Here is a 22,854-nt window from a genome sequence, read left to right on the forward strand (position 1 = left end):
TACATTGATAATCAAGCCTGTGGTCCCTGGAATTGAACTGATGGTCCTTACTGTAATTATATATGACATCTTTGGCATCTTATACGCTCCTTTGATGCCCAATATAAGCATGAGGAACAGCATCTCGCCTTCCAGCTCAGTAAGTTACAGCCCTGAGGATTCAACATGGCGTTCAACTAGTTCAGATAACCAGCCTTTCCAGTTTGTATCAGAACCAGCCGAACTGATGGAAGTTCATCATCCTGCCTTGCAAACTCGGTTCTTCTTACTTGCACAGATCTTGTGTATTATCAGCATTATTTATTTCAGATTTCCAGCAACCATCTCATAGTTTTAGCATTGCTTTCTTTTCATTTTTGAACCCTCTTTTCTTTTCTTTTTTTCTATCCTCATTCAACCCTATATGCATCTCTTCCACCAACTGTCAGCTTGCCTCTAACTTCCCCACATACTTAGGTAAACGCAGGAGGGCATGATGACTGGAGATTACATGTCAGAGGTTTCTGCCTCCCACTTCACCACAGAGTCCAATGGCAGTGCACTGATAACCTGGAAGAGTGGCAGAAGTGATCCCTGAGATGACTGGCTTATGAACACATTTCCATTCATTTAAGGAGGGTTGATGACCTTGTAGTTTGAAATATTAAGCTTTATTTATTAAGTTTTAAGTAAGCATTTACTTCAACAAAAATTATAACCATATGTAAAATTGTTTGAAGTATTTTAAGGTGTTGTTTATAGTTTTTTTTTCAATGGATTCTAGATACTAGGACCAGGAGATGATAGCTCCATTGCTCATTAAGATTATGGCCTATCTCAACTTTGCATATTAAGATTATGGCCTACCTCAACTTTGCATATTAGTCTATACCATACTCTTGCTAGATTTCCATTCACTTTTGGCTTTAAAAGTGTTCAATTATTTTTTTTTCCATTGCCCTTTGATAATAAAAGTTCCAAAGACTCACATTTCTCTGGAGAAAGAATCTTGGTTTGAAATGGTGGCCCTTAATTCTGGATATTGTAACAGGAAAATGTATGTGCTACACACCGCCTCAGCAAAGAACTCTCAGAATTTTCTATCTATTAGTTGGCCCCTTTCTTACTCTTTATACTGCCTAACCTGTCCAATCATTTTTCATAAAACAACTTGTCAATTTAAATGGTTCAAATGGTTCCATTTTAATATCAGAGAATGTGCACAGTACACAATCTGAAATTCTGACTCTTCACAGACATCCACAAAGTAGAAGAACATCCCAAAGAGTGAACGACTGAAAAACATTAGAACCCCAAAGCCCTTACTCTCCCAATTCCTGCACAAGCAGCAGCAAAGCATCAACCTCCCCCCTCCCGCCACCTCCTTCAGTAGGAAGTGCCAGCACCACCACACACCAAGTAACAGCAAGGCCTCCTATTTAAGACAGGAATTCCTGGCATCAATTTAAAAAACCTTTGAATTGCTTGCAGTGCTTTCCTAATTATCTGCACACTCACTTTTGTAAGTGACACGAGTGGATATCCAGATCTCCCCTACTATTCAGAGCCTTGTAATCTCTAAATATTTTGAAAATGAACTTTAAAAAAATTAAAGTAAAATGGACAATTTCAAATTTCCCAAAGTGGTACTTCCAGATTTTTCTCACTTACTAAACCGCTTGATATCCATTTGCAGTCTCTCCATAGTTTAGCATCCTACACATCTTTGAGTCAGGATGAGAAAATAAGAATAAATACTTGGTTTTCCATCTACATAGAACATGGAACATAGAGCAGTCCAGCACCATACAAGTCCTTCAGTTCATGATATTGTGCTGAATCTTTAATCTATTCCAAGGTCAAATTTACCCTTTCCTCCCACATACTCTTCCAGTTTTCTTTCATCTACATGCCTAATTAAGAGCCATATTAAATGTTCATAACTTTTCTGGCCCTACCACCACTCCTGCCAGTACGTTCTATGCACACACTTCGCTCTGCGTAAAGAAAAGAAAACCTATCCCTGAAATCCCACCTATATTTTCCTCTAATCACCTTAAATTTATGCCCTCTCATATTAATCAATGCCACTCTGGAAAAATAGGCTATGAATCGTGCCATTGATCTGGTACTCTGCTTTCAAGCTCAAGCTTCCAAAGTGTATTGCATTGTACTTTTCCAGATTAAACTCCATCAGCCATTTCTTAGCCTAGTTCTGCATCCTATCAATGCCCCACTGTAACCTAGAACAAGTTAGTGAAAAGGTGTGTGAAATCTATGTGTCATCTGCAGACTTACTAACCACCCTTCCACCTCCTTTTCCAAGTCATTTTCAGAAATCATAGAGCAGGGATCCCAGAACAGATCGTTACACAACATCCCTAGTAACCAACCTCCAGGCAGAGTAAGGTCCATTTATTATATTCTGTGGGAAAGCCAGTTCTGAATCCATGCAGCCATTCTTCCCTGGATCCCTCTCTGAATGCGCCTACCATGGAGAACCTTGTCAGGCATCTTCCTGATCCAACTAACTTCATTAATATGTTTGTCACTTCCTCAAAGAATTCAGTCAGGCTTGTAAGGCATGATCAGCCCTTCACAGTGCCATGCTGACTATCCCTAATCAGACTATGCTTCCCCAAATGCTTGAAAATCTTGTCTCTAAGAATCCTGTCCAAAAGTTTGCCCACCACTTGTGTATTTTCACTGGTCTATAATTCCCAGGATTATTCTTGTTACCTTTCTTGAACAAAGGACTAGCATTTGCCATTCTCCAATCTGCAGATGATACTCCTGTGGCCAGTGATGATATAAGGATCATTGTTAACAGCACAGCAATCTCTTCCCTCACTTCCTGTAGTAACCTGAGGTATACCCCATCTAGCCCCGGGCCTTAGCTACGCTAATGTTTTTCAGAAGTTCCACATCATCATCTATCTTATCCTTAACTTTTCCCAGCACATTAGTCTGCTCAATGCTGACCTCTCATTCATCAATGTCCCTCTCACTGGTGAATACTGAGGCTAAGTATTCATTATCTATAGGGAAGTAAGCAATAGCTTTCTCTTCTAGTCACTGTTGGGAGTGGTAATCCTTTTAAATACCAAATAAGAAATAGGACATGTGTTATACAGCATAATTTTGAAGTTTTTAGTGATACCAAGCTGAGAAACTATTTTCATTTGTAAAGATGGAAACAGCAAATGAGGACATAAATAGATCAGTAAAATGAGCAGACATATGGCAGTTGGAAGTTAATGCAAAGAAGTGTGAAATGATACATTTTAGTAGGAAAAATGTGGAGACGCAAGAGGTAAAATGTATAATTTTAGCAAGAGCTGCAGAAGCAAGGGAACACCCTGTGGTTTATATATAGATCTGTGGATTTAACAGGACAAGTACTTACACTTTAGCTTGATATTGGCTTCATTCTAAGCTATAGCAAGAAACAGTGCAAAAAAGATTTACTGAATATTTACCAAAGAAAGAGTAAAAGCTATTTCTAAAATGGGGGGTTTCCTTTGGAGCAAAGTTGAGAGCACTTTGAACAACACTATTTGAAATCAAAAATTTTTTGGACTATAGAGGAAAAGAATAAGTAAGGGGAGCTGGACAAATATTTAAAGTGAACATTACTGCAGGGCATTGACAGGAGATTGGGATGATTTCTGTCTAAGAGCTAGCAAGACAAGTTTCATGGCTTCAACATAGCAGACCATAAGCTGCAAAGACATCCTAAAGGGCTGTTCTCTGTTTTCAGAGGCAGAGAGGCTGATTGAGGTGGTGCCCACTCTATCCAGGCCTTTCAACATTTGATAAATTACAATGAGAAACCCCCACATTCTTCTAAACACCAACGAGTACATACTTAAAGCCATCAAATACTCCTCATCCATTAAACTTTTTGATCTTAGGATCATTCTTGAAAACCTCCTCTGGACCTTTTGCAATGTCAGCACATCTATCCATAGACATCCATTCTTAAATATGGCACCTAAATCTGCCAACTATACATAAATGTTGTTTGACTAACACCTTACAAAGCCTCAACATTACATCCTTAGCATAAGAAATTCTGCAGATACTGGACATGCAATGTAACACACACAAAATACTAGAGGAACTCAGCAAGTCAGGCAGCACCTATGGAAATGAATAAACAGTTGACGTATTGTGCCGAGACCCTTCTTCAGACTGGAGAAGGAATATGATTGGAGAGGAGAATGGACTCTTTACATCCTTTCTTTTGTACTGTGGTCCTATCAAAACAAATGCTTTCATTGAATTTGTCATCCTCACTACTGAATTGACCTGGAAGTTAAGTTAATTTAGGGAACCCTGCACTAAGACATTCTCGACTTCCTTTGCACCTCTGATTTCTGACTTTTCCCCATTTAGAAAACAGTCTACAGCTTTATTTCTTCTACCGAAGTGCAAGATTTAGCAAGGTCTGTGTTGCAAGATTCCATTAGATATACTTTTCAATGTGATTTTAATCCTTAAAATAAGAATGAACAAGATTACCATGACAGTACCTCATTAAACAATAACATTTAAAGATTGGCAAAGAAGAATGAGTGAAAGCGTAATTAACAGATAATGGAGAACTAACTTAAATTTAAAAATAGTAATCTATCCACAAAAGTCACAAAACTTGTTGAAGTGAGACTTCACCCTTCTCTCCATTTGTTTTCAGAGCCAGAGAGGCTGATTGACATTAACTAACAATGATCACATTGTTAAATAGGGATTTATGTTATTAATTACTAGTTTTAAATATGTGCTGGAGGGTTTCTTTCGTACCTCCTGCTCAAATACAGCAAGTTCACAACATTCAATGTATTTTAATAGTGAGACAGACATAAATGACACATTTTCCTAAACTAATGATAGAGCAATTTATAGATATTTGCATTTTACCGTGCATCTTGCTGCATGAAGCTGGTGCAGGTACTGCACCAAATATGCAGAGGCATTAGCACTACTGTGATTTAGCAGCTCAGTTTGACCCATTGGCTTCTAAAACCAGGGTGGCATTTTACAAAATGATACAAAGAATTTTTCATTCTTTTATTCTTGCAGCCCATAAATAAAAGACAAGGAAGTTCTATGTAAATCATTGGATAAAAGTTTAGAAACTTTGACCTCTGTAGAAATAGGAAGGTTGGACTGAAAATTTAAACAAGAGAAGGCGAAGTAACAAGTCTGAGAACTTTTGAGAAGTTCAAAAATAACAGTACAGCGTTAACAACTTCAACCAGCCTAATATCAGCTAGGATATAAACATTGTAAAAGGTACAAAAGGAAAAATACTTATATAACAAGCAAACACGAGGAATTCTGCAGTTGCTGGAAATTCAAGCAATACCCACAAGATGCTGGTGGAACACAGCAGGCAAGGCAGCATCTATAGGAGAAGCACTGTCGACATTTTGGGCCAAGACCCTTCATCAGGACTAATTGAAAGAAAAGATAGTAAGAGATTTGAAAGTAGGAGGGGAAGGGGGAAATGCGAAATGATAGGAGAAGACTGGAGGGGGTGGGGTGAAGCTAAGAGCTAGAAAGGTGATTGACAAAAGGGATACAGAGCTGGAGAAGGGAAAGGATCATGGGACGGGAGGCCTAGGGAGAAAGAAAGGGGGAGGGGAGGACCAGAGGGAGATGGAGAACAGGCAGAGTGAAGGGCAGAGAGAAAACAAAAAGGGTAGGGGGGAAAATAAATAAATCAGGGATAGGGTAAGAAGGGGAGGAGGGGCATTAATGGAAGTTAGAGAAGTCAATGTTCATGCCATCAAGTTGGAGGCTACCCAGACAAAATATAAGATGTTGTTCCTCCAAAGTGTGGCTTCATCTTGATAGTAAAGGAGGCCATGGACTGACATATCAGAATGGGAATGGGACGTGGAATTAAAATGTGTGGCCAATGGGAGATCCTGCTTTCTCTGGCGGGCAGAGCATAGGTGTTCAGCGAAACAGTCTTCCAGTCTGCGTCAGGTCTTACCAATATATAAAGGGCTGTGCTAGGAGCACCGGATGCAGTATACCACACCAGCCGACTCACAGGTGAAGTGTCGCCTCACCTGGAAAGACTGTCTGGGACCCTGAATGGTGGTGAGGGAGGAAGTGTAAGGGCAGGTGTAGCACTTGTTCCACTTACAAGGATAAATGCCAAGAGGGAGATCGGTGGGAAGGGATTGGGGGGGGGGGAACAAATGGACAAGGGAGTCACATAGGGAGCGATCCCTGTGGTAAGCAGAAAGGGGGGAGGGTAGGATGTGCTTGGTAGTGGGATCCCATTAAAGGTAGCGGAAGTTATGGATAATTATACGTTGGACCCAGAGGCTGGTGGGATGGAAGGTGAGGACAAGGGGTGCCCTATCCCGAGTGGTTTGGCAGGAGGATGGGGTGAGGGCAGAAGTTCGTGGAATGGGAGAGATGCGTTTGAGAGCAGAGTTGATGGTGGAAGAAGGGAAGCACCTTTGTTTAAAAAAGGAAGACATTTCCTTCGTCCTGAAATGAAAAGCCTCATCCTGAGAGCAGATGCGGTGGAGACAGAGGAATTATGAGAAGGGGAATGCACTTTTGCTAGAGACAAGATGGGAAGAGGAATATTCCAGGTTGCTGTGAGAGTCAGGCTTATATAATATTTCAGTGTATTGTAAGCCAAGTGTGAGAAGTGGTTTGGAGCGAACTACTAGTGATGACGATCATGATTCAGTTGAATTTAGCATAGTTATTACAAAGGACAAAGATAAATGCAGTGGCATAATTTCCAAATTGGACCAAAATCCATTTTCTCCGGCTGGAGTTCCCAAAACTAGACCCACCACAATCTCCACATTCTATCACACCACTGCCCACTTTCCAGAGACTGGCAAACATTTACATTAGAATATAATAATTATATCTTATAACAATAACTGGCAGTTCAACACTGCAGAATAGCTGGAACAGTGTAGAAAACACAGGAATGAAGCTAGAAAAGGAAAGGAGCATACAAATTTATTGATGTCTAACATAGATTGTCATTGCTTTATACAGGGCATTCCCTAGAAAAAACTATGGTCTACAGCAGAAATCTGAGTGTGGAGTGGAAACATGGAGTTGTAATTTTAACTCAATGCTTTGATGTGGATGTGGATCAAATTTATTCAATAATGGATTGGATCTGACCAATGAAAGAGGCTAGCTGAGCTCACATTTACTATGTGTAATCATAAAGTGGTTATTAGTTAAAAAGGTAAAACAATGAACTATACTGCTCAACTGGCAGAGTACAAATCTGAAGCAATACTACTGAAGCTTGATTCAGATAGTCATCAAGGCACTACAACTACATCCAGAGAAATGTTTTATTGTTAACATCACAATAGTGAGGAAAAACCTGCCAGCCAGTATCAATGCTCTAGTTGACAGTCGGTCTGAGGCATAACATTGGTATATAGAAGACATAAATAGGGTAGAGAAGGGAGAGGGGAAGGTTTTGAAGAAGAGAAGATGACTTTGGATTTACCCAAATGGGATTCCAATTAAGAATTGCAATAATTAAATAAAAAAAGTTTATGTGTGTCATTAACAGTCCATTCAGGATCAATGTGCATTAAAAGGAACATTGCAAATGGAATTTTAGGTTGAGCACCCCATATTTGAAACTTCAAAATCCAAAAAACTCCAAAATCTGATTTTTTTTCGAGTGCTCATATGACGTCATAAATAGAAAGTTCCACAAGGTGCTGGGAAGGTTCCCATGGAATACACAGGTGTCTGTGCATCACAGATGGTTCTGAGAGGTGACCTCACATATGTAATGATCAGCAGATAATGAAAAATAGAAAAACACTGCATAAAGCTAAAAATAAAGATCTCAAGCATGTATTGAAAGAGTGGATTTGTCGGCAGTGGAGTGAACATATGCCATTTAACAGTATGCTGATCATGAAACAAGTAAGAATTTATCACAACGGACTGAAAATTGAAAGTAATTGTGAATATTCAGCTGGTTGCAGAAATTTAAGAAAAGGAAGGGCATTAAATTTTTAAAGATGTAAAAAATTGCAAAAATCATGTGTCTGCTGATCACAAAGTAGCAGGGAAATTCATTGATAAGTTTGTGAAGATCATCACTGATGAAAACCTAACACTAAAACAAGTCTAGAATGCTGATTGTTTTTATACTTTACATAAAAACCAAAAAAGTTAAATACAAATACAGTGTACTGTAATGTCTAAATCAAAACACGGTATCATACGTAGAGACTGAAAGCCTGTTGTTGTCTGTTGTTGTTCAACAGCTGATTCAGGCATTTATTCTCCCAGTGCTGCTGTGCTGTTTCTGTTACCCTGTACACATTATATATTCATTATATTAATAGTATGTAGTCATTTTTACTGTTATGTACTTACAGTATGTGTGATGAACAAGTGTAAAAACAAGGGCTGCTTACCAGTAACACATAAATTTAGAGTCAGAAATTGTGGTAATTCTAAACTATCTTGATACATTCATTAGTGTTAGCACGTCCTGTTTTTCATACCGAGCACCACTGCCATATTTGTAGCTCCATGTGATAATACACGCTTCAGTTCTTTGAAGGGTTTCCCTATCAGACGTCGCCCTTCATTATCCCTATGAGTTGTCCTTCCCAACAGAAACTTTGTATTGGCTGCACCAAGTTTCAATCTGCCCTTCAGTATGTACCAGTCAGCCACATTCCTTTAAGGATATCCTGCTGTACTGAAAGACCACAAGATGTACAAAAAGGCTGGATGAACTCAGCAGGTTGGGCAGCATTTGTTGAAATGATCAGTCAACGTTTCGGGCTGAGACCCTTCGTTGGGACTGAAGAAGGAGGGAGCAGGGGCCCTATAAAGAAGGTGGGTGGAGGGTGGAAGATGCCAGGTGAAAAACCAATCAGAGGAAAGATCAAGGGGTGGGGGAGGGGAAGCAGGGAGGGGTTAGGCCAGAGAGGTGAAGAAGGAATGTAAGGGGAAAGTACTATGGATAATAGAAGAAGGCAGAATCATGAGAGAGGTGATAAACAGCTAGAAGAGGGGGCAGAGTGAAAGTGGGATGGGGGAAGGGAGAAGGATGGAATTACCGGAAGTTGGAGAATGTGATGTTCATACCAAGGGGCTGGAATCTATCCAGGCGGTATATGAAGTGTTGCTTCTCCAACCTGAGTTTGGCCTCATCGTGGCAGTAGAGGCCATGTATGGACATATCCTCACCTGGAAGGACTGTTTGGCACCCTAAGAGAGAAGGTGTAGGGACAGGTGTAGCACTTACGCTTGCAGGGAGAACAAATTTTGTGTGGACCAAAGAATGTCTTCCACTTAACTGATGATCATCCAGCTGCATTTGGTAGGCCTTTCTGGATGTGACTCTGGGAAAGCCTGTAAATCAGCAATTCCTGTGTTACACAGCCATTCAGGCTAAATCAAGCCACTGGTGCTGCTGCACTAGGTGTGGAAATTGCTTCAGATTTGTGAAGGAAAATTACATACAGGAATGACAGATAATTGGAAACTGGATGCCTATCTGAAATTTTATGCAAACATTAATTTTATTTGCAGAGTGCCATGGGACTTTATATGCTGATGAAATAACCTGATGATAGCTTTTGTCTTTCACCCACTGTCCAATGTATAGTGCTTGCACTGAATTAACTAATGAGTCAAATATCTTGTTGGATGCCATGAATATACCCAGGTAGATTCCCATAAATTAATAATGAAAATATATGTTTCTGGCTCTTCCAACAGTCCTGACTGTGTGATGAACAACAAGATAGAAATCTAAAATGATACCGAAAAAATCACTTGCATTCAGATGGAAAATGGTATTTTCATTGGCAATGCTGGTGCCTGCAAGATGTCAATAAGCAATAGAATAATTATCAACACATCATGTCATAAAAACTAGATTGCTCCTATCACCATAAGTCAAAAGATAAACCTAATTTCCCAAATGGCTTAACAGGAAATGAGAAGCTGATGGAATTTTATATGGGCAGAAAGTAAGGCCCTTATTCCGCAGTATCATTCAACAACAAAAGTAATTTATCTTTTTTATTAAATAGGACCCCCTAAAACATTTTTGAACTACATAAGTAGAAAGTTAATTGCAGTCATTACAATTTTAGCTGTCTAATGGTTTAATTTATGTTTGTATGTGAAGCTATTAGTGTAATTTGGGAAGGAAAAGCCAGTCACACAGTCTCTATGTCACCGTCTGTATAAGCTTTGTGTAATTAACCGGTGATGTCCAGTACAGTAACTGTTGTGGATAATGGCTTAGCAATCTCAGAGAAAAGCAAGTGAATAATGCAGTTTAAAACTAATGCACAGAGGTCTGTCAAACTAATGGAAAATAGTCAAATTAGTCAGTAATTATTTAGTACAAATGCAGAAAATTAATATTTAGTTCCTGACACACAGAGCATCTGTGAGTGTTTACATTGATGGATTTTTACTTGATATCAGCAGATGCCCTATGGCTGTGTTCATGGTAAGTTGGATACTCTGCCACTTTATGAGGAATAGGAATATTACCTCCTAACATGAAGAATATATTTCTCTATTTCCACTACTTGTTACCTTTAGATGCGGTAGCTTGAGATGGCACAGCTTTGCCTGCAGCTTCTAGATCCAGATTCAGAGGAGGAAAAAATACTTACTAAAGCCTCCTAAATGCAACATCTTGCAAAATATTTTTTCTACCTACCTGGCTTCATCTATCACCTTCTAGTTGTCCTCCTTCCCCCCACCCCCAAAACACAGCCCCTTTTTATTCTTGTGTCTTCCTCCTTCCTTTCCAGTCCTGGAGAAGGGGCTCAGCCTGAAATGTTCATTGTTTATTCATTTCCATAAATGCTGCCTGACCTGCTGAGTTCCTCCAGCATTTTTTAAGTGTTATATATAAAACTAAATATAAATATAAAAGCTTACACAGAAATGTCTCTCAGTTGAGTTTCTTTCACTAGCCCTTCCTTTTATGGCGCACTTACTTTCTTCTTTGCGTGACTTTATTTCTGTTCTCACATCACTTATTTTCTCGTGTAGCCACAAGGAGTGCAACCCTTGTTGTTTCATCCCTTCCCTTCCCACATCCAATGACCCAATCAGTCTTTCTAATTGAAACAATGATTCATTTGCCCTTCTTCCAATCTAAGTACTGCATCCTGTGTTTGCAGTGGCACCTCTTCTAGTACAGAAACCAAACATGGGTGACTGCTTTGTGAAGCACCAATGTTTAGTCAGCAGAGTGATCCTGAGCATCCTCCTGCTTGCCTCATTAATTTTACATCCACTCCTTCTCTGACCTCCTACACCATTACAATGAGGTCCAAAGAACTCTATACAATGTCTTGGATTTTTTAAAATTATTGTGTACATGTTGTCAAAAAGCTTCACTTCAACAAATCAGTAACTAAACATTGCAAGTGAGCTGTTGTTCATTTCAATTATAATTCTGTTGGTTTCTCCAACATACAAACAAGAATTTTGTCTTTGTACAAATCCTTCATTAGATTTCCTCTGACATTCTAATATATGCAGAGGGTGGTTAGGGGAGCAGAGAAGGTTATTGGGGTCTCCCTACCTTCTGTCCAAGACCTCTTTCAGAATTGATGCCTCCAGAAGACACATTACATCATTAAAGACTTCTCACACCCTCTCCATGAACTGTTTGTTCTTCTACCATGAGGTAAACGTTACAGGAGCATCAAAACTAAAACCACAAGGCTACTAAACAGCTTCCTCCCACAGGCAGTCAGACTGCTAAATAGCTGCTCTACCTGACTCTGCTTTGGACACTTTTAACTTGCACTGGACGCATAACTTGTTTTTAACTGACATGTGGCTGTTGTGTTTTACTATTTATTGTTATGTTTATTATTTAGTGTTGCGTTTGTTATGTTATGATTGGACTGCTCCTGGAAAACGCTGTCTCATTCTGCCCTGCAGAGCTGATGTATGGTTAGAATGATAATAAAGTTCTCGAACCTTGAATCTTGAATATCTCAGAGGCCAATCATGCAAGCCCCCAAAATAGTACAGCACTAGATCTGGTAGTCAAAACTTGTCCATAGGAAATTGTCATTATGACTCCAGCTCATGCCACCTCAGGCATAGAATGCAGAAATGACGCAGGATTGAGAGTTTCTTTACTGTGCCACAATGGAAGGAAAGGGAGATGAAGGAATGCCCAGAGTAAAGATCACACACTGAGGATGATATTCTGGTCCTATATGGTGTTCAGGTTCAATATCCCAACTTGACAAATTACAAAATAGTGAAACTTTGAATATTCATTATGGTTGAACACACATCGCAAGGAATCAAGGAACATGTTCTCCATTAGTCATCAATCTGCCATTTTACCAATCATATTGAATCAGACAAACATACTCTGGCCAGCACCTACTGTAACCTAGGAAGCACATTGGCAATAATTGAAGTTAAGCAACGTAAGTCAAAAATGAACTCTTGATGTTGTTGCATTGTCATGTTGAAATGTTACCGATGGGTACAATGGATAAATGGAAAGAAAACAGAAGACTGAAGTTTGTGAGGGTAGAATCTCGTAGTAAGAAATGGTTGTTGTGATAGGCAGGCTTTTGTTTTTTTGTGATCAAGACAATGGCTTTACTGTGATATTTGGAATCAACTGAATACAAGACATTATAATAAGCTGTGACATCTGAAAACTTGTGCATTTATTTATTTATTTGCTGGCACATCCCAGAGTTGGCCTTTCCAGCTCTTTGAACCATGCCATCCCAGCAGCCCCACAACCCTGATCGTGGGACCACTTCAAATGACCAATTAACCTACCCAGTCTGCCTTTGCACTGTGGGAGAAAACCAGAGTATCAGGGGAAACCCACGAATTATCCAGGGAGGACGTACGGAGACTCCTTACATAACTCTGAAATACCTTGAGCTATGATAGCTTCATGCTAACTGTTATGCTACCATGGCACCGACATAATATTCTATGTACCAGAAAATAAATGAAAAGATGATTTTAATCAAATGTCAGACAAGAAAAGCATGCAAAAGAGAGTGACTCAAAGACAGGGGTCAATTTTCAGTCTCAAAACTTTTAAGGATACAAGCATGAAATAACAAAGTGGAAGATTGAGCTTATCCCTTCTACATATTCAATTTCTCCCATCTCACATTCTGTCCGGCCAAGCTCATGACCCAATCAATCAAACAGCGAAAACAAGATCAACTGAGGTCTAGAAATTCTGCACTGTGCAGAAGCACTGTGCTGTGAATGTAATAGCACCTCTGTTTGGTAAGCACAGTTTGGTACTTTTTAATGTGCTGTTCTTGCACCAGCACCAGTTTGCCTCTGAATCCTCTTGTGTATGAAACGATTATGCACTGAGGCATTAGAATATGAACAGTGTTAAGAAGCCTGGTTCAACCACGTGCAGAAGCAGTCAAAAGAGAGAAGCACCCTTCATTCTGGATTACAAGTCTGCACTGGTACATTACCACTGAGACCAAAGCGTGGATCAATCTGCAGCTCACCTTTAACCCTCCGCAATTCCAAATAAAAATGAAAGTGAGTATCATCCTGGGGGTGAGGAAGGCGAAGTGTGGGCCATGGTGCCATGGTTTTAAAATAATAATTTAACATTACTATATAATGACCATTCTTGTTGAAATATTTTCTTTTGTGCATATTTTATTTTGAGTAAATTCTACTTTTGAACTATAACAGAAAATACAAATAACATTTGGTAACCTCCTCCACAGTCACTGCAGATTTCCTCTGGACTATCCACAATTGGAACACCTGGATAGTTATGCATCCATGTTCCTTGCCTCAGCCTTATAATGCTCTGACAATGTGTTCATGGCCCTCATCATGCTTCAGTGGTATGACCATCTCAAAATAACCCTGAGTTTTCCATAACTGTGAGCTCCACTTTGTCACAGTGTGCAAAACTAATTCTATTGGGGGCCATGGACAATTGCATAGTGAAAGAAAGGTTCCCATGTCCAAGACATGTTTCAGCACACTACACATCACCAGTTTCATACGCAAAACCCTTTCATGTTTGTTAAATATTCTACCACTAAGGAAAACCTTCAGATTAATTTTATTTTACAATGAAAATTAATGGTAAAGTCTATAAAGGCACTGCATCCATACATAAAATGATATTACTTCAGTTCAAGTGAAAGTTTATCAACATCAATTGTATCAATGAACAAGTTAAAGTGTTCCATACAGAACTAATAAAAAAAATCTATTAACTCTGGTCTCAACCATACTTTACTCAGTTCTACTGCACACCAGTGTCCCTCTCTTCCCCATTATCAACCCCATCACATGCCCTCCTTTAGCAGAGATACAGTATACAATCAGAAGGCCATTTAAATTAACCGTTTCATTTATTTGGACTAACTGAGTGTGGTGAACTACACATACCTGTCTGGACATGCCTCCCCTGCTGACTGCTCCTGTGGCTCCTCCCACAGACCCCTGTATAAAGGTGATTGGAGGCACTGCTCCTCCTTTAGTCTCCAGGATGTTGTGTGATGGTCTCTTGCTGCTGACAGTGCTTTCTTCCAGCTAATAAAGGCCTATCTCTCACCTCACATCTCTGAGAGTTATTGATGGTGCATCACTGAGTAGAAAGAACCCCAGCCCAAACATGATGTTCCATCTTTCCACTCCTCAAACACCTCAGCCCTATTTTAATTTCTGTTTAGCTACAAATGTTAAGAATGGGTTATTGCAATGTATGATGTACAAAATATCTCAGTAGATTTCCCTACTGGTTTTCCTGAAATGACCATTACTTTGTAGTGATGTTTATATTATTGTGTATTTATCCCATTGTTTATACCTTGTGAAGTCACATCTACAAAGTAACTTGAATACACTTACATAGGTGGTACTGCATTGACTTCAGCAATCAGCATCTGTACCATAAATACATGTCAAATGTATACTTTAATTATTATGATTATCAAAATGTCATTCACTGATCTATAACAGTCACCACCCTCAAAGCTCCATTAGAAATACCAATTATCTGAAATTCAAACATGTATAAGCAATCTCAATAATTTACAGGAATCCAGTATTTAGAGGAATCAAAGGTACATGAAACAAAATGTGGTTTACTAATATAAACGAACAAAACGAGGCTAAGAAAAATACATCAAGAATTATCAAATAAGGATTGAATTATTGAGGAATAGTTGCCACAAACTTGAACTCTACTTATTGCAAAGAAGTAATCAACTCCCCACATTTTAACTTTAATCACATTTCCTCACTCGGGTAGACATCCAGGCACATGCTTCAGGATGTTCATGAACTCATTAGGTATTATATTAATTATTTCTCTTCAAAATTGTTTTCGTCATTGCAGTTTGTAGTGCAGCTCTTCCACTAACCAATTTTTTATCAGCTTCACCAGGCAACACATCATATTTATTTGATTATTATTGCAGAGCAAGTGAGGTTACATTCCACTATGGAATTCATCATTTCCATATAAAGAGATGGTGCCTGAGAAAAAGTAACATTTCTGGCAAGTTCAATGTTAAAAGAAAGAGTTTGGATGTCACCTTGCAGTTGTACAGAATATTGGTTAGGACACATTTAAAACTATTTGTCTACAGTTTTGGTTGCCACAGAGGGTTCGGTCACAAAGACAGCCTCAACAGGAAGTTGTCAGGAATGGATGGCTGCAGCTCCAAGGAGGGACAAAATCAGCTGGGTTTGTTCTCATTAAAATATAGAGACGGGGCGGGGGTGTGACCTTACAGTTTGCAAGTGTATGGCAGACATAGATAGGATGTATAGTCAAAATAGTTTTCCCAGGAAACCAAGTTCAAAACTAGAGGGCACAAATTTATCATGAGAGGGGAGAAGTTTAAAGGATGTCTAATGGGTAAGTTCTTTTGCACAGATGGTAGTGAATATTTGGAATGAGCCAATGAAAGCAGAAAAGATTACAATGCTTAAAAGACATTTAGAGAGATACTTGAATACGAAAGAAAATGGACCTAATGCAAACAAATGTGATTAGCATCACTATCACATTTGGTGATGTGGCGCAGCATGCAAGCTGGAATCAGTGCTTCCCCCCAGTGTTTGCTTGGCAGAAGGCAAGCTGATTGTGTTTGACTGCAGACTGCTGCAACATTCATGGAGTCAGGGTCTTGGACTGTATATTTTTTACGATATCAGTATTTTACTGATATCTTATATGAGCTTACTGTCTTATATATGCTATATGTGTTGCATTGGTACTGTTTTGCAATTTGGCTCAAGAGTAACGCTTCATTTGGCTGTACTCATGGTTGTTCATGTATGGTTAACTGAGAATTAAACTTAAGCTTGATATAGGTTCTACAACATGAATAGAAGTCAGTGAGAAAATTATATACTAGAAGTTGAAAGGTGTTCTTCCGCCGTTTAGTGGTTACTGATATTTGTCTACAGTTTGCAATGGCACGGCCATCACTATCAGAGTGAAAATGCATAAGTGGCTTGCTTCATTGTGTATGATAAAGTTTAACACCTATTGTGAGTTTACAACTAAAAAGGTAGAATCTAGAGCTCCTCAGTTTACTCCCGAGTTGAGGTTTAACATCCGTCTAGCTGTACAACCTCTTTATGCACTACTGGGTAATATATTTTTGAGAAGGCAAGCCACTTGACTTCTCACTAACAGTCTTCTTCTAAGCACACTGCTGTTTGTTTTGTATTCCCTTTGACAGAATGAAGCTCCCTTGTACTTGGATGGGAATGCTCCTTGAAAATTCAATCCCAGGACGTAGGCATACTGAATAAGCCAGCACTTATCACCTGTTGAACTAAATGGTTTGTTAGGACATTTTAAAACACAGTTTGAACGTGATTGCATTGCTGAAAGATAGCAAAGCCAGGCTAGAAAAGGACAGCAGATTTCATTTCTTAAAAGTGATAAAACTGATGCAGGTGGACTTTCAACAATATTTACCATTTTTGTGTTCACCCGTATAATTTATTTAACTGAATTTCAATTCCACAATATGTGCAGTGTGATTGAATTCATTCTTTAGTCCAGGCTGCAGATTATTAACCCAGTCACAATTTTGCTTCTGCAATAATAATATAACCTCTTTTAATTATCATTTCAGTACAAAAAAGTGCAAAGTATTTCCATTTTCAAGTGTCAAATATCAAGTAATTTGCAAAGTAGCTATGTACATCAGCTCAATTCAGTTGACAACACTTTTACCTCAAAGGCAAGGTATTGAAGGACCTTATTCAAATGTATGTTCGTTGTCAAACTGACATTTTGTCACAGCACTGAGGAGAAAATAAAAATAAAACTGGCATTCTGCTCATGTACAATCGATACTACACTGTTCACAAAATAAAGAGCAAATCCTCTCTGTGGCCCAACATTGCACCAATGCTTAGCAACTCTCTGTCAAACGTAAAGCACATTACTGGCAATGCAACTAAAAATAATTCTCTAACTTGAGATTTACATGGATGCAAACATTATTACATGTTACTATCCAGCACATTCCTGGGTGCTGTGGGGAAGGAACACAGTCTGGGCTCTTTCCACTGTCACACACGGAGGGTGGTATTGGATGGGGCAGCCCATCAAACAATGAATGGGGTGGCACCTCAGGGAGACACATGAGTGGCTATGGTGCTATGATTGTTTTCATCTCTTTAAACTTTATGCTACTGAATGTATGAGCTATAAATGTAAACATTTTGCTGTTTCTTCCTTTGTATATTTTTTTATTTCAGTAATGTCTACATTTGAAAATTTTAAAATTCCTGGATGCAGAGTACCCCCTCCCTGGTGTGGCAGAGGATAGGGTTGGCTTCATTGCTGGACGTTGCCACACTATCTCTCCTATGTGAAAGAATTATTCCAAGAAAGCATCCTTAACCCAAGTCCATGAGGCAGCAGCTAGCACAGAACGCCCTATAATCACGCTGGAATGTCGGTAAGGGAATGCCGCCAAATGTCATATTCAAGGCTGCAGGGGTATGTGATGAAGGATGCACTAAAGCTTGGTGCAAGGTTCCATGTGAAACTACCACTGTCTTGGCTCCTTCTGCTAGAGAACCTGAAGGGGTTGAGCAAGGTGGTGATGTGGTGCTATTAGGTTTCTTAAACTCAAAGGAATATTTAAGTCCTATCCATATACATACTTACAGGTATCTTCACTATAGGAAGGTTATCCTGTATCCATCTACTTCTCAAGGACTAGCTTATTTCCCAGTCTAGTCTCCGTGATAAGCTCTACCTGCCAATACCCATTGCATAATTAATAGGCCTCCTTTTCCTTCCAAGGAGGAGATACTCCCAGCTAACAAAGTAGTTTAAACCAATTAATAGTACTGAAAGTGATGGCCACAAATGTCAAAGTATTTTTCTTCCTTTGTGTGTGTATATATATAAATGTGTGTGTGTGAGACACACACACACACAGTTTTATGGATAAAGTTTATTTTTGAACTATAAAAAAGGCACATTCATGTGTACAACAACACACACAGAAGGTCAGACTGAAGCTCATTGAAAAGAGCCTGTGGGGAAGTCACACTGTCTAAAATCCAGCTACTACTGTGCACTGATATGCCGGTTCCTGTGTGACACCACCTCAGTTTATGGTATTTTATTTCAAAAGGAAGTGAGTGGTATTGATGTAAGAATATATATTGTATTAATGACTTAAAAATGTAAAGAAAGACAAGTCGTGACTAGTGTATTTCCTGTACATTGTTGTGCACAAAGTATATTTTTTGAAAAAAAAGTTAAATAATGTAATATCCAACATGTTTCATGCTAATCATTCTGACAAACTACTGATAATAAATTTTCCACTCCTGCACTTCCCACATTCATTCTAAAGGGAAGAAAATCTTGGCTGTCCACTCTGCAGTTTCAATATTGCATGATATATATTTGGTAGTAAAATAATAATGTTCCAAATAATGGCTTGGACTTTTCAGTCATAATGTTGAAAAAATCTTCGATGAAGTTCTTCCATTAGTGTATTAATTGTCCATTGAACACACCACAGAAATTTAAGTCTAGTAATTAACAGTAAATGCTCTTTTAATTGTTAAGATTTCCAATTCATTTTTCTCACCCAGAAGGCCAACAATTGGAAGGATTGAGTTTTTTCTCTCATGCGGTTAGAGGTTTTGAAAAAGGTCAGATTTATATTTAAATAATTACTTTAGCTTTGTGTCATTTTTAAATTAATTGATGGAATGCGAGTCTCACCAGCAGGTGGTGGTGAAAAGCCATTTTCTTCATTCACTGTGTGTAGAGGACTTACAGAGGAGTTTGGTGATTTTGATGTTCCCGTTTTCTGTCAAACTTTGCTCTTCTGTTTGGTAACTTGTGCATCTGAGATGTGCTTGGAAAGAGTTTCAGAGATTTTCCAGAGTTCATCTTGCAAACTGCAATCAGTCTATGTCAGTGCAATTGAATATTTAAATTATGATGGGTTCCTCTATCTTGGATGGTAAATAACTAATCTTTGTGTATGTTCTGGGGTATTTTGGAAATGTAACTATCCTTAGAAATGGAGAATAATCTAGGATGTTCCTGATTTGTACCCTGCAGGATTTAAAGAAGTTTTGGGATTAGCAAGCCAAACACTTGCTACATGCTCTGAATTATTGGTGTAGCCATAGTGTTTATGTCACTGCTCCATTTGAATTTCTAGTCTAGCCTGTTGTTGACAGAGGACAATATAAGGAACAGTAGAGAGTACAGCTCAGGAACAGGCCCTTTGGCCACTGACCATGATGCAAATCTAACTAATTACATCTGCTTACACATGGTTTATATCCTCTAAACACTGACTGTGCATATGTCTGCGTAAATGCCTTTTAAATGTTCTATCATATCTGCTTCTTCCATCTCCCTTGGTGAAACATTCTAAGCATATACCACTCTCTTTATAAAAATAAAACTTACCTTGCTTTAAAATTTCCCATTTAAACCTTTATCCTTTCACCTTAAATCTATACTCTCTAGTACTTGTCATTTCCATCTTTGGGAAAAAGACCTGAGCTTTCTACCCTATGTCCTCCATTATTTTATATATGTCTATCAAGTCACACCTCAGCATCCAATGCAAACATAATCCAAGTTTGTCCAACTACACCGTCTAGTTAATACGCTTCTATCCAGGCAACGTCCTAGTGAGCCCTTCTGCACACTCACTAAAGTTTCCACATCCTTCCTATTGAGTGGTGACCAGAAATCAAAGTTCAAAGTGCATTTATTATTAATAACCACACAATACTCCAAATATAGCATTAGCGAAGATTTATACAGCTGCAACAAGACTTGCTAATGTTTATACTTACCTTATCCAATGAAGGATTGCATATATAAGCCTTTTTTACCATTTTATCCACATGTATCCTATTGTCAGTGAACTATGGACTCCTATCTCAAGATCCTCTGTACACTAACCCTCTTTATTGTTCTTGTGGTTACAATGCCAGCAATGTTAAGGAGCGGTGGCTTGATATTGTTAATCAAGATGCTCACTACTCAGCCATTTGTATTAATGTTAATTGTTTTTGGTCCAGTCACAAGATCTAAATAAACCCACGAGATATAGCAGTCTGCTCCGCCATTTCATCATGGCTGATCCAATTTTCCTCTCAGCCCTAATCTCTTGCCTTCTGCCCGTATCCCATCATGCCCTAACCAATCAAGAACCTATCAACCTCTGCCTTAAATATACAGTTATATATAGCCTCTCTACTTCCTCAAAACAACCTGCCCTTCCACCTCTCTTTATATAATCTGCAAACTTTGTAACAAAGCCATCAATTCCATCATCCAAATCATTGACCTATAACGTGAAAAGAATCAGTCCCAAAACAGACCTCTGTCGAACACCACTAGTCACTGGCAGCCAGTCAGGAAAGGTTCCCTTTATTCCCACACTTTGCCTCCTGCCAATCAGCCACTGCTTTATCCATGCTAGAGATTTTCCAGTAATACCATGGCCTTGTAGCTTGTTAAACAGTCTTACGCGCAGCACACTGTTAAAGGCCTTTTGAAAATCCAAATATGAAACATCTACTGATTCCCTTTTGTCTATCCTGCTTGTTACTTCTTCAAAGAATTCCAACAGATTTATCAGGCAAGATTTTGTCTTGAAGGAATCATGCTGACCATGACCTCCAAGTATGCTGAGACCTCATCCTTAATAATCGAATTCAACATCTTCTCAACTACGGACGTTAGGCTAATTGGCCCATAGTTTCCTTTCTTCTTCCTCTCTCCCTTCTTGAAGAGTAGAATGGCATTTGCAGTTTACCAGTCTTCTGGATCCATTCCAAAATCTAATGACTCTTGAAAAATCATGACTGATGCCTCCACGATCTCTTGAGCCAACTCTTTCAGAACTCTGGGGTGTACACCATCTGGTTCAGGTGACTTATCTACCTTCAAGACCTTTCAATTTGCCAAGAACATTCTCTCTATCAATGATAACTTCACACACTTCATGCTTCCTGACACCTGGAACTTCAACCATTCTGCTTGGTGTCTTCCTCAATGAAGACTGATGCAAAAAAAGTGTTATCTGAGCTAAATAACCATGTGGCTTCATATAATGAGCTAGTGTAAATGTTGGTGTAAGAGGAACTTTAGCATGCTAGCTCATGTGGCATAGCAAGTAAAAATGAAGTTACAGCAGGTAACAAGAAATCCTGGTAGTATATTTATTGCATTCAGGGGTTGGAATATAAATGTGCAGAAATCGTGATGAGAAGAAGTGATCTCACTGAGTCATAGACTCTGAGTGAGCCTAAAAGAGTAGATGGCAAGAAAATGGTTTCATAAATTACAGAGCCAAGGAAACAAGGACAGTAAACTCCTTGAAATTCTCCATCTCCAAGGTCACGGATCATATTCAAAGCAGAAATGGATAGGTTTTTGGACTCTGAGGAAATATAGGGATCAAGCAGCAATGTGAGCTTGAGATCAGTCATGATATTATTAAATGCCAGAGTTAGCTCTAGGAATCAAAATGATAAAAACATAAGACACAGGAGTAGAAATGGGCAATTTGGTCCATCTAGTCTGCTCTGACATTCAATCATGGCTAAGTTATTGTCCCTCTCAAACCCACATTCCTGCCTTCTCTCCATAACCTTTGATACCTTACTAATTAGAAACCTATCAAACTCCACTTTAAATACATTTGTGGAAATGAATTTCAGGAATCTATCAGAATAGCTAAAGAAATTCCTTCTCATCTCTCTTCTAAAAGGATATCCTTATATTCTGGGGTGTGCTCTCTGGTCCTAGACTCTCCCATTATTGGAAACATCCTTTCCATATCCACTTTACTAGGCCTTACATTATTCGATAGATTTCAAACAATAAATTTAGACGGCTTAAAAATACCATTTCTACTTCTATTTCCGAAAGTTAAAAAATGCAAAAGCTGAAAACCTAAAAGAAAATTAAGAGTGCTAGAAATACTCAGCAGACCAGGCAATAAATGCAGAGACAGAAACAGATGTTGCTGGTTGATGATGTCTCATGAAAGACTGAACTGGTTTAGAGAAACAGCATGGAACAGACCCTTCCAGTCCAACAAACCATGCCACCCAGTAACTCACCCACTTAACAGGGCAATTTATAATGATCTATTAACCCACTAACCCATACATCTTTGGCCTGTGGGAGGAAAATAGAGAACCTTAAAGAAACCCAGGTGGTCGGGGGGGGGGGGGGGCATATAAACTCCTTATAGATGGCACCAGAATTGAATTCTAAACTCTGACATTTCAAGTTGTAATAGTGTCACACAAAACATCATATTACTGTCCCACCCC

The sequence above is a fragment of the Hypanus sabinus genome, chromosome 3 (assembly GCF_030144855.1).
Source record: "Hypanus sabinus isolate sHypSab1 chromosome 3, sHypSab1.hap1, whole genome shotgun sequence".
Taxonomy (NCBI): Eukaryota; Metazoa; Chordata; class Chondrichthyes; order Myliobatiformes; family Dasyatidae; genus Hypanus; species Hypanus sabinus.